Genomic DNA, 15,908 nt, shown 5'->3' with positions numbered 1-15,908 from the left:
ATAAGCTTGTGCCACCCAATATGGTGGACAGCTGAGGTCTGCCAATGTATGGCGCGCATGGCGTTCTACCTTCAGAGGAGACATAAAAGCATTTCGGGGGATGTGCTTAAAGTGTCCATCCTTTGAAATGTGTATTGCTTCATTTTTACCCCTGATAAAAGGAGGGGTATGAAGGAAGTTCGACATGTTTGACGTGCTTTTGCTTACTCCTGCTTTCATCAGCCCCAGAACAATCTTGGAGTTGAATTTGGTATGTATCAAATTCAGGCCTATTGGCCTGAATTTGACCCATTGGCCTATTGGCCCAATAGGCCTACGGTAGGCCTATTGGGTTTGTTTGCCACTTCGTTGGATCCAGCCTTGGCAGAGCACATCAGTGGGCTTAACAATCACACAGCTTCATGTTTATTCCAGGAGCTGCACACACCTTGGTGCACTTACTGAATCAAGACCTGTGTAAGATGCTAAGTGCTCCTAATATGCACGCTTGCAGACCATGCCTAGTGCTAGAAAAAAATGGCAGTATCATACTATGTACCACCTTTGTCACATGCACCAAGTCAGAGAGGTACTGTAGCCAAAGATTGATTTTGTTCATTAAGCCCGCCTCCTAATTTGTAAAATGTGCCAAATATTGTAAGTGAAACTATACAGGAGGTGGTTGTGTCATTCGACTGCATGAGCTAAATCAAAATTTCCCCTAAAATATGTTGAGAATTTTCTTACTCACGATCTTAACATCTCAAGCAGTGAAATATGAATATTTCCCACAAAAACAGAATATTTACTTTATATTGGTTGAATCTTTTCTCATTATGCAAGTACTTGCGATCTTTGTCACAAATCCAAGCTTGCCCCTATTTTATTTGAAGTAACTTTTTCCTTTAAAAATAAATTTCAGAACATTTGGTCAGACAAGGCACATATATAAGCATGGAACTTGTCGTATTGTGATCAGTGTAATATATTTTTGTAAATAGTGATAGATAGGAAACGGGTTCCTAGATACAGTGGTTGGTGCACAGGAGTCTTTCCCGGATTTCTCCCACAATTCTGAAACAAGGTTTCATCCCTTACAAAGCTAAATTCACTCTGCACTCCGTTTGGGTGCGCTATACGCTCTCAGAGTGCTACCCTCTTGGTGGCCGACTGCTGCCATCCCCAGAGTACTGGAGGTTGGTCGTTCTCTGTCCATGCTCCTCCACTGTGGAATTCTCTTCCTCTTTCCCTTGAAATTAATCAAGATCTCCTATCTTTCCACAAATTGCAGAAGACTTGGTTCTCTGCTTTATCTTCTTAATAATTATTCTGGCCTCCGTTTGTACAATTTTCACCAAGATGCCCTCCCCACATTTTCCTCCCCCCCTCTCCCTCCAAATAAGCGCCATTACATATACCATAAGATTCCTTTGCATCAAAAGATACTGTTACACAACTACAGAAATTACTGGACAGTTAGCATTTGAGTTACCATTGCACTTTAAGAATTCTCTCTTGTACACTATGTATCATCACTGGATTCCTGTGAGGGAAGTAAAGTAGTTCCACAACCATGCCCCATACTGTAAAGCCAGCATAAGAAATAACCGCAAGAAGATATAGCAGACTAAAGGTAACACATAGGTGACAATATAAACCCTTTAAAAATATGTAGATAAGACTTTACCTCACTTCCTCAGTGTCCCTGTGTTTCATTGGAAAGTAAGAAGATAACACAAAATAGAATACAACTCAGTTTCTGAGAATTCATTTTAAAAAATGCGCTTTAGAGCTATCCTTGAAGTGTGTCTTTATCATATGTTGTGGATAGCATTTGAAAATGTTGCATTATTTTATTAGGATATTCTTGGTATATCATGTGTTGCATTTAGCGGTGAGCTGAACGTCACCGTTCCACCCTGCCTGTGGAGCGGATTGGTGGGACTTTGCCACTTTTGCCTCTTTGGAGCCTTTCACCACTGTGTTTTGAAACAACTACCTGCTCCAGGGACGTAAATTCCAGTCACCATCTCTGAGGGTACGCAATCTTTAAAAGCAATCGGATTGGTTGGAACATTCTACACGTTTTGACCAATATCTTTAGCTTAGGGTCTGTCCGATAGCATGGCCAAAGCATCTCTCACCATGTGTGCTTGACTACAAGTAGAACGTGCAGACTGGCAAAAGTAGTTTGTATCAATCCAGAGAAAGCAACAGCACTGGACTTTCTGCCATGAATTAAAAATAAAATTCCCAAGTTCTGCTGGCAGCAAAGGTAGTAAAATCCGGGCATTCCCTCTCTTCCCCCTTTGTGCAGAATGTCCCACATACCCTTACTCAGGCAGTGTTGTAACACTGAAGTAACTGGAGAGTCACACATTAATATAATGTTGTGTTTTCTGTGGCAGCCACAGTCCTATTTTGAGACAAATATAGTATTATATAGCACAGAGCAAAGCTATACAGAAATTATGTTCTAAGTACCCAAAGAGAAATATGCTATTTTTTTAATACAATTTCAGTGGTAATTTGCACGTGTCAGATTCTGATTCGTCTTGGAAGGATACAAAAAACTCGTAAAACCTTTTGTGAGCTATTTAGTTGACTTGTCAGTGTTTGCTTTTGTGATCTCTTTGCATATTTCAAAGAAGAATATTTTTTTCGACGCCTCCAGTAATAGCTTGCACTTGTGAGAGTGGCCCCTGGAATAGGCTGTTTCGTTACCTTTCCTGCGACTGTACAGATAATATTTTGTTTGCAGCCTTTTTGTGCTGCTGTTGATTATAGCGAACAGCATTTACACGTTTACTTTAGTGTGTGGTTGGAATGCAGCAAGCCACCAAGCTCTCTCGATCAGAAACATGTTCCAAAAAGTCATAGTGAAAACACTTTGCCTTGTCCAGTTCGATCTGTAACTGCAGCTGAATGTTTAATTTAAAACTGAATTTCTAATATAAGGGATAGTAGACGAGGTTGATAAGACAGGCCTTGTGGCTGTGAAGCTGCCCTACCAAAGTATTGTTGAAAAGACCTCCTGCGTTTCAGGCATGAGATAGACTATGGCTCTCATCATCATCAAAAAGTCTTTATTAGGTAACTGTACAAGTTAACCATAAAAGCACAGAACGCAGATTAATACAATGAAAATCACCTTATAGTTGTAACAGACCACAGTTCTTAAAATTACATCAACATTGATTTGCGATATTTAAAGACATTTTTTTTAAAAGCTGTAATGGAGGCAATAGTATGGCTCTCATTATGAGGGGCTCGGCGTTAGGTGCAATATTTATTGCACTTCATAAATAATAGTACCATGGGCTGTGTTGTTTATCCGGTGTGGTAACAGCACCTATTCTGAGCATGTACCCTAAAATACCATATACCACACCGAAATATGGACGTTCTGGTATTTACCAGGTATTTTCCCCCAATAAATATTGGCAGGTTTGCCCTGAATGTATCAGGGATTGCGATTTTTATCTCAAAACTTGTAATTCTGACATGCGTTAACTGGAGCTGCAACACACATAGGAATTTATTGGACACCTTGCAATGAAGGTCTTTATATGAAAACATCTTGGACGGTAGCAATCTGTGATTGCCCAAGCAAGGGTCAAGGGAAAAATCCAAACCAATACTTGCTTTTCTTGAAAGGATTCTCCATAGAGAAGATGATGTAAGGATATATGCTCTAATACTCAAATTGGTGGTTATATGTGATAATGAAAAATGCAGACGTGAATAATCCATTTAGGAAGTCATTATTAGTGTATAACAAAAACTGTAATTTATATTGCATGTGTAAAAGGGCAGAAACCACTCGGAACAATTCCGGAAAAAAAAGAAATCTTAAGGATCATAGCAGTATCGCTAATCGTACCCTTTACACTTATCTAAACCCTATCCCAAATCCCTATTTAAGCGACCCCACACCATCTCACTAATCGGATCGCTGAGCTAACCCTGCCTCAAAAACATAATCTTAAATGGAGCTCTAATCTTCGGGTTAGATAACCATTATCAGATTCCATAGCCTTAATCCTCACAGTATCCAAATATGCTAAATAAAGCCTAATTCAAAATCTAAACTCACACGTAACTCTGATCACAGCCATAAACCTAAACCGATCCCTATACCTAACATAGCTATGGCAACTTAATTCTACACGCAACAGTGTTGAAAGTATTAGTAATTAAAAAATCCTTCCATATTTTAATGTATTTTGTTAATTATTGTATAAAGCAAACATTTTTCATTTACCCTTCATATTGACTTTCAATGTGATGTTTTTCATTGTCATATAATGCATAATAGCTGTCCTTGGAACAATGCGAATCTTGACTTCTTATCTTGGCTAAGTGGTATGATACTCCGTGAGCGGGCGCACCCCTTCATTTATCTTATGGCAAACAGCAGGAGTACCTAGAAACATTGTGTCCATGGTGGTAGATGCTTCCTAAACCATAAAGCCTGGTTATGGTGTTTAGTGCTGCATAAAAAGTTTGTTTGCAGAAAAGTAACAAGTGAAAAGGATTTCAGAAACCCCTCTGAATTCCATGTTAAATCCAGTGAGTGCTAATTCTCTCCTTATTGACAGATTTGATTTTAAAAAGACAAAAGTTCAGGTCAAGGCAAGACCAATTAGAAATTAGTGAAAGAAACCAACATTCTGCTATTTGGGCATAGACTGGAGGAATAGCTCTTGATACCATTTTGTGTTATGTATTTTTTTTATTTTTACGGAAATGTGAATGTTTTTTAGAAACATGGTAATCTGGTGTCAGACTTGTTAAATGGACATTCTGTGTTGTGTGTATCAGGTTCTTGCGATGTTGAGAGTGGACACATAAAAGTAAAGAGTCCTATAAAGTATTTCAGTCTCAACATGACAAGTCTGTTTGGAATCAGTGTTGCCTATATGGCTTCCCAAGTTGTACATTACAAATGTAGTTTGTCACCTCATTTTCAACTTCAGGTATTACATTCCATGTCCTCTGCTGAGCACTGGGAAAATAAATATTTAATTGTAATCAAGACTTACTGCCCTCGCTTTAAAAACCTTCTATTGTCCAGCAGTCTATTGTTTTATAGCTAGGATTCACCTGTATAAATACCCTTACTTAAATATATTTAAGTCTATATGAGTGCAAATTGGTAACATAATTTTGAAATGATCAGTAAATATGTACTTGCCAAAACCTTTTTAAATTAATTAACTTTTGTATTATTGTACATTTAATAATGCACAGTATCATTACTGATTGTGTTTTATGTGTTATGCAAATATTCCCATTCTGCAGAAAGTTTGCTGAAACGAAAAATAACCCCATTGTGAGAAATTCCAAATGTTCTAGTAAAACTTTCCAGGACAAGAAGGGTTTCCCAATATTATTTGGTCTTGGTGAAAAGTTTACTGTTAACACTGATTAGCTGTAGAAATTCTAAGCTAGGGCCAGTCTTGGCTTTGATTAACAAAACTACCAAAGAAAATACAAAGAGAAGATCGAGTATGATACTTTTTTGTAATTAAAAAAGATTTTTGTGGTGGACGGAGAGCAAAAGCCTTTTAATGTATTGTGTGTCTTCGATAAACCAACTTTTAACACAAAGAATTCTTTCTTGGACCAGTAGTTACAAAGGCTGTGCAGCCTTGCAATGTTTTTTGTTTTCTTACATAATGATATTTAAACAAGCAATTGCCACTAAAACCTCCTCCTCAACCCACTACTCTGTGGAAAATCTTTCAGAGGCCCTGGACTACTACTTCAAAGGAGAACTTTAATTTAAGCAAGCACACATTTTACTAGACCTTCATCAAATAATATTTATTCGAAAAGTCTTTCCATAGATGAATTACAGTCATTACACATCCTTAACATAAAAATGCAAACATTTATCACATAAAAAAATCTCATATTATTTCTAAAAACGAAAAGCCTTAAAAAATCAAGATCATAAAATCCAATACTTATAAAAATCTGACGGTCGTCTGAAGAGGAGTATCTGTAAAATGTTACTTTGAAGAAAATGCAATATATTTACTTGTGACTCACTTAAACTTTTCCAGTCCACATTTCTTTTTGATTTGAAGACTGGTGGAGCCGTGGGCATCTGAATTATGTGTCTCAGTGTACACCACTTAGATGGACAGATACAATTGGCAGGATCCTTAATGTAAGGTGCCTGCTCATGCAACAAACTTTATAGTATTGGAAGACTCTGCATGATTTAAATTCCACCACAGGTGTGTCCCTGTCCATATATTATTCCAATAGTAGAAATGACAGTTCAATAGAATCTGTCTTGCATCATAATAATATGGTATATAAATTCTAGTTTGAGTGCTTCACTTTGAGGGGAATGGTTTTTTCTTCATCTGTCCAGGGAGCAATAGCATAGAGGTGGCCCATTAATGATGGGGAGTGGTACTGGGACCTTAGGCACTGGGACCACCTCCAGTCTTGCTGAAGGTGTATCCCAGTAATCAGACCATTTAACAATACTGATCTTCTTTGGGTAAAATTGAGATGGAAAACAAACGAACAAAGCCTGGTTGAATTAGATCACAATGGGCCTGAACTAAAAGGCATTTTGCCTCATGGTGGGCCCTTTGTTCTAAAGGTGGGCTATAAGTGTTGCGCACAGATATCTTATATACAGAAGCTATACAAGTTTATCTGACCTGTAGCTCAACATATCAGAAAGCATAGTGTACAAATACACTAACAGAGAGACTGCTACAAGTAAGTTGATATTCATAGGAATTCTAAAGCACCAAATAAAGGTTTACATACTGCACTTTGTAATGTCATTCAGTTTGTCGCAAGAATATTACAATACACTTTTTTAAAAGGGCTGCAAGCTCAAAGGTATTGTCAGTTGTACGTGTGAGTATACTTCATTTACACCTGCCAGTAACTCATAAAAGAATTCCTGGTAGGCGTACTACTGGTGATTTCTGCACTGGGCCGGCACTAGGGTGGAGCGATCGGTGCCACCGCACCGGGCGCTGACTTGGGGTGGGGGTTCATTTTTGCAAGTCTATTATCATTTTAAGAGCACCTGCTTCCGCGTTCCTGGCGTCCAGCAACATTCAAGATTCAATTAAAATGTCAAGAAAACTCTGGTGATTAATCATCTTCGTGGAAAGAGACCAGAGGTTTGTTCAGTCCAAGTTTTGACTAACCCTAAGGTAGTGCGGAGGGTTAAAATGCCTGCTGCTGAGAATATGCACCAGGCAGCTAGCTAACTGCATATAATGTAAATAAGTCAGTGGGTTACTGCTTCTGTAGGAGAGCTCCTTTTGTTACTTGTCATTTATAAGCCAACATCCTTATATAGAACATTGAGCAATTAACTGTCATCAAAGAGCGGCATGCAAACTGCAAGGTATATGTTAGAGCTATATGTTTTTTTGCCCAGTCTTTCATTATCCTAATTTCTTGTCAAAGGTGTTCATTTGGATAGAAAACAATTCTTATCATTAAAGAGAACTCCTAACAATGGTATTATGTTTTAAATTCTGAATTTGTGCTTAAAGAATAAGTACGCTTAAACTATATGACCTACCAGTATTGATGACCTGTCACTCCTACATTACACCTTGTAGTCCTGTCTGTTGTAACATTTCCTATACACCGATTTACACACATATGATTCTCTCTGTGCAATGCATGTGTGATCTATATTGCTCTGACACCTCGCACTGCTATGAGTGGTGCTATAAAGCTAAATTAATCTGAAAGACAGTGGTTATGGAGACTTGAGGGGCACTGTTAAAGGGTGCTTGTGAGGGAATCCATGGCAGAAGTGGTCATTGAGGGGGGAGGTGCGCCAACAAGCATTGTTGCACAGGGTGAAACCAGTCTTAAAGCCGGCCCTGTTTCTGCAGTATGAGTGCAGAGAAATTCACAGTAGTAATTCTATGCAAGGGGTAGCAGTTTGGTGTTACAAGGCTTGATTTGCCTACTAAGGTTCTGAAACCACTCAAACAAGGAACATTTTTGATGGACATCTACAGGCTGGAAATAGTTGAATAAGTTACTCATGCCTGGAGTAACTTCCTCTCCAGGGCGGTTTCACTGGAACGGATCATCCCCAGAAATGGTAGGGTGGAAAGGGGGCAGGAAGGACTATTTCCACAGATAAAAATGTCCCTCCCGCAGATTTCTGCATACGGAAATAGGAGGTCTCTAGAGATGTCTAATGATATTCCCTGTATTATACCTGAACACCTGAATTGGGCCATTTGTCGTTAAAACATTTCTGGTATGATGTTCTCTTTGAATTTGTAATGATGCCAAAGTCACGTATTATTTTAAGGGGTGAATTTTACATTGCACTAAATGAAATATTCAACTTTTCTAAAAACGTTTGTGGAATTCCAATGTATTACGAATTAACTTTTAAATAAACAAGAAACTTTCGGAAGTTTCAATAGCCAACCGGAACCTGGCCTTAATTAAATCATTAGTAAGTAAGTGAATGTAATCGTAGTGCTGAGCTTTTCAGAATAACACATTTCAAGTAAATTCACCATTTGCAAAAGGTATTACATTGGAAAAGGTTATTGGGGGCAGTCATTTCTGCCTCTGATTATGTTGTAGGAAACAGGCATTCAATATCTTTTAAGCAGCTACTACATACATGGGAACATTATGCACACACACATTCACATTCGCTCTCTCTTTCAACACACTTGTGTATATGATTTATGCTATGGCCTTTTTGCCTTTTTAAAAAAAAGGGTATTTAATTAAAAAAACGTGGTACAAAGGGTTAAAGTCACATTGAAGGTGTTTCTAAACTAAACAAGAGATTTCCCTGTGAAAGTCATTAAAACATGCAGTCTGCAAAGCAGTTAACATTGTGTTTTCGCATGTACTCATACAGGGTTTGCTGAACTGTGGATATGAATGCATATTTATTAGTACAGTTGCCATAGAGAGAGAGAGAGAGATAAAGAAAGATGTAGTAATTGGTCTCATAGGACTTGCACCATCCACTTGAGATGTCAGCCTAGCAAATTGTTGCAGTCTAAGAACCAAAATAGTTTTGACCAGCTTGTTGGCACTTTACATTTTGAAGTTTAGAATATATCTGAATAATCAACTCCATCTTTCCCCCAAAAAAGTGTTGATAGTGATTTTGTGTTGTAAATTGTATGTATATTTCTGAACGGGGTTGTTTAGTTTATTTTTGCTATTGCTTCACGTGGGACGCTTCTTTCAATAAAGTCCTCTTGTTGCTTTATGTGTCAGCATCTCAAAGGATGCATGTGAAAGGATTCCAGTCTGCACAGCTCTTTTCAAATAAGCACTAGTTTAAAAATGTGGCCTCTTGACGGGACCCTGGCAACCTGACAGGTGGGAGGACATGTATATACGTAAAGCTTTCCTGTAAGAAACTATGATGCCTTTGTATTTGCTGTTTGCACCCCTGAAAACTAATTCCATGTCATGATGTTTGAATGCCATATGTTTTGCACAGTGTATATATAAATATGTAATGCATACTGTATTTTTATATGTGTAGCACATTTATCAAATATTTTGTACATAGGTGCAACGTTGTAGCTACTGAGGAGATGTTTCATATGGCTCTGCATTTTTGCATTTTTTGTGTTTCAATAAAAATTGATGTACTGTGGCATTTGGGTTACCTGTTTGTTCTGGGTTTTTTTTTTCATTCAGATATTTGTGGTTTTTTAATCCAAGATTTTATTATTGGGATAACCTTCACACTATATAAAATTGGTTCATTGTATGTAAGTAGATTGAGAAATTGGCATTAGTAGATAGGATAACAAGCATTTACAATGCATTAGGTCTTGCAATGACGAGATTTTGAGCTATTGGCATTGTAAATGGCAAAAACTTTTATAATATTTTATTTATTTATTTATTTATTGAAACTTTTTATTAAAGCAGTTACAGTACAACAATATAATCAAATAAAGAGGCATCGTGCAGAGGCTTAGTACAGAATGGCAAGATACATATCAGGACAAGTACATATTAGTCGGTCCTCAACAGTGCATTGTCAGTGGCATAGAACGACAAACCTTTACCAAAGAGGTGGCGTTGCTGGTACAGTCTCTCCCAGGGGAGCATGGCAATACCGGGATGAGGACCGCCAACAGCCAGCACCGGCGCGCGCCGCGGACCATGGGCCGGCGGGGAGCGCTAGAGAGGCAACGGCAGGAGTGGAGGGGGAATGGGGCAGCGGAGAGGGAATGGGGCAGCAACAGGAGCCCCCTCAGCTCTCTATGGGACAGGGTGAGAGCGGGCCTAAGTGTAATGCTGTGGCCAATGAAGCCCCCCACCCCCCAATCAGGCGGGAAGACACCAGTATGAGAACCCCACATGCTGCAGGCGCAACGGGAACACGGAGAGGGGAGCTACCCATCGATCAGCGCGGCAGCAGCCTCGGGCGCAGGGGCGGCAGGGGGGGCAGGGGAAACAGGATCGCCAGAGGGGGAGCGAGATAGGAGGTAGGCGACCAGGGGGCCCCAGATATCAACCGGGCACGACCTAGCCGGCAGCAGATCCCAAAATTCTGATAACAATGTTTGGCAACGGGAAGCATCCTCCAGCCAGGCCGACACCACGGGAGCGGGCCGGCTGCCCCAGCACATAGCCACCCTACGCCTGGCCAGCACCAGGAGCATCGAAATCAGCCGGCGCGACGCATCTGGACAGGGCTTAACAAATCTGAGAAGACAAAGAAGGGGATCCGGAGTGATGGCGGTGCCAGCAATCTCAGAGATCACGGAGCAGACCTCCAGCCAGAACACCTGCACCCGAGGGCAAAGCCACGCCAAATGAGCGAAATCCGCGGAAGGGGCAGAGCACCGAACACAGGAATCCTCAGGTGTAAGTCCTAGGCGGTGAAGATGCTGTGGAGTGCGATAGAACCTGTGCAGAAACTTGAAATGGATCAAGTGGAGCCGGTAATTTGGGGAAAGTTTAGTGGTTTGATTACAACAATATAGCCAATCTGCGTCTGAAATGTCCAGACCCAGGTCGGCGCTCCACGCCTCGCGCGCCCGCGTCGTGGAGTTGGGGGAAGACAACAAGGCAGAGGCATACAGTCTGGTGACGAGCTTGCGCAAGGACGTTGAGGTATATAATAAATCCAGAGCGGGAAAAGTGGGCGGAGGCTGCGGAAAGGTCGGTTGCAGTTTCCGGCAGGTAGCACGCAGCTGGTAATACAGAAGTGGGTCCATCAAGGATGGCGACTCCGGGAGGGAGTAAAAGGAGTCATCGGGGTACAGATCAGCCACAGTCTTGAGGCCCCCCAGCGCTGCGTGCCGAGACAAACAGGATGACTGAAGTGGGGGAAAGTCCGGGTGGTTAGTAATGGGCATAGTGCCAGCCGATAGAAGAGATAGCCCAGCCAGTCTGCGCAGATAGGACCAAGCCCAGCGCAGCGTTTCCACCGTGTTCACCTCCGACCGAGGACGTACCACAGGGGCGAACAACGCAGTGGTGAGGGGCCAAGGGGTAGCAACATCAGACTCAACTGCAAAGTGAGGCTGGTAGGGGGTGGGATGCAGCCAGAAGTGCAGAAAACTGGCCTGAGCGTAGAGGGCGTAGAGACAGAGATCAGGCGCACCCAGACCACCGGCAGCCATCGGCAGGGTCCGGATTTCGAAAGCGACCCTGGGCTGTCGCCCCGCCCAAATCAAGGACACCATAAGAGAGCGCAACCTGCGGAAAAAATAAGCGGTCAGGGGGGTGGGTATGTTAGAGAAAAGATAAAGGAATTTGGGGAGGACTACCATCTTGGCGATGGCGACGCGGCCAGCGAGGGAGAGGGGCAACCGATTCCACTGAGGAATCTTAGACTCTAGCCAGTCCACAGCACGGCCATAATTGGACCTCCAGAGGTCGTCCGGGTCCCTAATCAACCATATGCCGAGATAGCGAGTGGGACCAGTTGCCCACTCGAAGGGATAGTCAGGCACAAACGGAAGAGTTGCATCTGTCAGGGGGAAAAGAACGGATTTAATCCAATTAATCTGGACCCCCCAAAGCCCTCCGAACCGAATAACCTCACGTACCAGTGGGCTGAGATTCTCCTGGGGATGGCGAATGTAAAGGGGGATGTCGTCCGCGTACATGGAGACTAGGAGGGAGCGGGTCGAGAAACCGATACCCCTTTGGGTGTGGTGCTGCCGAAGGCGGGCGGCCAGGGGCTCCATAGCGACGGCAAAAAAAATGGGCGACAGAGGGCAGCCCTGCCTCGTGCCACGCATGATACGGATAGGGTCTGAGATCTGGCGGTTATGCGCAACCGAGCGAGTGGGTCAGTATATAGCAATTTAATATTTCGCAAACAGTGAGCATTAAACCCCATGCCCGAGAGGACATAAAAAAGGAAAGGCAACTGCAGCGTGTGAAACACCCTCGTGGCATCTAGCAGCGCGACCACGGCCGGAAGGTCAGGGTTAGTTTGATGCAGAACAGAAAAAATAGTACGAAGATTATGGGAGGTTGCCCTGCCCGGGATAAAGCCAGATTGGTCGGGGAGGGCGATGGTTGGCATTAAAAGAAGCAGACGGAGGCAATGAGCTTGGCAAAGATTTTATTGTCTATATTAATGAGGGAGAGGGGTCGGTAGGAGTCACACCGGTCAGCAGGTTTGTCCGGATTGAGAAGCAGCGGCAGCGAGGCCTCGCGAAGCGACGGTGGGAGCGAACCAATGTCAAAGGACTCGTTATACATGGCGGCCAGATGTGGAACCAGAGTGGGGGCGAACTGTTTATAAAAGGCGGCAGGGAGGCCATCCAGGCCGGGCGCCTTGTCACACCGCAGGCTGTTGATCGCCGCCGATATTTCCTCTTTTGAAAAAGGTTCATCAAGAAATTTACAGTTGGGGTCCGCCAGCCAAACCAGAGCGATGGACTCAAAATATTGATCGAAGTCCACCGTAGAGGGGCGAGTGCCGGCAGAATAAAGCCGGGAATAGAAGGCAATGAAGAGGGACTTGATCTCTTCGGAAGAGGTGGTGCGGTCCGGTCCCCCGTCAATGAGGGCCGTAATGTAAGAAGAAGTACGCGGTGGGCGCAGCAAGTTGGCGAGGGTGCGTCCCGGTCGATCACAAAATACAGTATCCCGAAGAGCGTTGGAAGGAAGGCGCCAGGTGAATGCGCGGCGCTGGGAGTTAAGAGGGCGAAGAAGTAGACGGACTGATGCGTGGTCGGAAAGTGTGCGCGCCATGTGAGCGGCGCCCGTAGTCCAAGACAGGACATCCGGTGATACCAGCCAGAGGTCAATGCGAGACCAACAGCCCCTAGCACCCATAACGCACGTTCCCTCCCGGGCATCGGGGCGAAAGTGACACCAAAACACCGACTAACGAGTTGTCCTACAATATGGAAGACAGAGCGGCAGCCGCACGCGGATGAGACCGGTAGGAACCCGACCTGTCCATATCCGCAGATAGAGTGACGTTAAAGTCGCCACCCCAGACTACTGCCGCAGGGCCACAGGAGGAGATCAGCCGCCAAACATCATAGAAGAACTCTGGGTCGTCCGAATTTGGGCCATACACCGAAGCAATGGTGACAGGCTGAGAAAGCAGCAACCCATGGAGAATTACATACCGACCTTCAGGGTCAACTATGACACGAGAGGTCTGCCAGGGGAGGCCGTGACGCAACAGGATTGAGACACCTCTGGCGTAGGAGGAGTAAGTGGAAGAGTGGGATTCCCCCCAGTACCTTGCGCCAAGCCTGGAGATCGAATCGGGGAGTAGGTGAGTCTCCTGTAGGAGGCAAATGTCAACCCTATGGCGTTGCAGGTGGGCATGTGTCAGCCGGGCCTTGCGATGGTCGTTTAGGCCGCGGACATTCCAGGACCAGCAAGTTAAATCAGCCATAGGACCAGAGATGCGGGACAATCAAACACAGGACGCGGAACAAGAGGCCAAGCAGCATTCAACCCAGTGTAGCCATAGTGGGGAGGAAGGACCAGTGGGAGAACCCAGACGCTGCAGGAGCACAGAACCGGAGGGGACCACCGCAGGGGAAATCTCAGCTCAGAAGGGGGGGGGAGTCAAGAAAGCCGGAAGGGGGCCTGCACATGGGAGTGAAGAAACAGCCGTGGTGTTATACCGAAGACATAGCAAATTACACAGTATCGCACATTAAATGCCAAAAAGATCGACCATAAAAGTGGTGCCGTATCTGCATTGGTAAAATGAAGCAAGAAAACAACAAGAAAAATGAACCACCATTTCACTGGAGGAACAACCGCCCCCACCCACTCCCCAAAAACCCTTTGGCGAGTCACATACAGAGCATGAAAAACTGAACAACCTTCAGCACCCCACCCACCACCGCCCCCCAATCAGGCGGGGGGTACCCCCCCAACAGAACCAGAACTGGAACCCAGAAACACATCTTCAGACCACCCCCCACCCACACCAACCCCCCAATCAGGCTGAGCATACCACCCACCCCACCTCAGGGACCCACAACCGGGAGGGGGATACAAGAGAGTGGAACTGGGAATCATCCTGTGGGGGCATGGCAGGGCCCAGCATACACCCCTGCAGGGGAGCAGAGTGGCCAAGCCAAGGAGGAACAGACATCAATAAAGAAGAGACCCCGACCCATCAGGCTGGGACAAGGAGGTGGCAGAGCGGGAATCCTTGTCCAGTTTTTTGGCGAACGCCATGGCCTCCCTAGAATCTTGACAGACCAGTGTTTTGGCCCCCTGGCGAACTCGTAGCCTAGCCGGGTAGGCCAATGAATATGAAACTTCATGTTTAAGAAGAATACGTTTTGCAGGGAGGAACTCCCTCCGGGCGGCCTGCACGGCGCGGGTGTAATCTGGATAGAAGGAAAGGTTATTGCCCTGGTGGTTGATGGTCCCCCTCTCACGAGCCGCTCGGAGAATGACGTCCCGATCTCGATAGTTTAAAATCTTTGCTATTATCGGACGTGGGGGAAGGCCTGGGCGAGGTCGAGGCCCCAGCGAGCGATGTGCCCTCTCCACGATGAAGACGGTGGACAGTACCCCACCAAACAGCTCCTTGAGCAGCTCCTCCACAAAGTCCTCCATCTTTGTAGTGTTCGTGGACTCCGGTAGGCCCGTGATGCGCAAGTTGCACCTCCGAGAACGGGCCTCCAAATCCTCATTCTTTTCTCGGATCACCGCAGGAAGCTTGTCCATTTGCACCAGCTTCTGCCGGTCCTGGGTGGCAGAATCCTCCGCATCGGAGACCCGGCACTCCACGTGAAGCAGACGGTTGTCATGAGAATCCACGCGGGACTTCACATGATCAAGGCGGGCCGAGAGTTGATCCAGCTGAGCAGCAATCCCAGTTACAGTGGACTTGACTTCCAGCATTATGGATTTGAGGTCATCATCTCGGGAAGGCGGGTTCTTAGTGGCCCCCGCAGCAGGGTCCGCCCCCTCGGTGCCCGCGACGTCCTGTCGAGAAGATCTGCGCAGATCGAAGGCAATCTTGGGCTGTTTGGGGTCGTTCTTCCCCATTGTGTAGAACAACGATGAGTCTGCAACAGGCCACAAGCCCACGGGGCGACAGATGTAGGGCCACTCCAGACGCCCACAGCCAGGTAAGAGGAGCAGCACCCGGTCTTTGGCCCAGGGAGACAGGAGAGGCGGGCTAAGCACCGCCGCCAGCGGTCTCCAACCACTGCGCAGGCCCCCCAGGGTCTGGCACCACGCATCTAAGAGTGGAAACGTCCTGTGCACTATCTAGAGGGGTCCAAAAAGCGCCAGAATGCAGAGCAGGCGCACAGCAGCCCAACAAGGCTCAACCCCCGCGTGGACCAGGGGGCGATGGCGGTGAACACCGCGATGGTCAGAAGAGATGGATTTGCTGTGGACCACGCAGACAACTCGAGAAGGACGCCACGTGGAGTTCGGCAAGGCGGCAAGGTTCACAGGCC

This window comes from Lissotriton helveticus, chromosome 10, assembly GCF_964261635.1.
Source record: "Lissotriton helveticus chromosome 10, aLisHel1.1, whole genome shotgun sequence".
Classification (NCBI taxonomy): domain Eukaryota; kingdom Metazoa; phylum Chordata; class Amphibia; order Caudata; family Salamandridae; genus Lissotriton; species Lissotriton helveticus.
The sequence above is the reverse complement of the archived record's forward strand: the minus strand, read 5'-3'. Positions refer to the sequence as shown.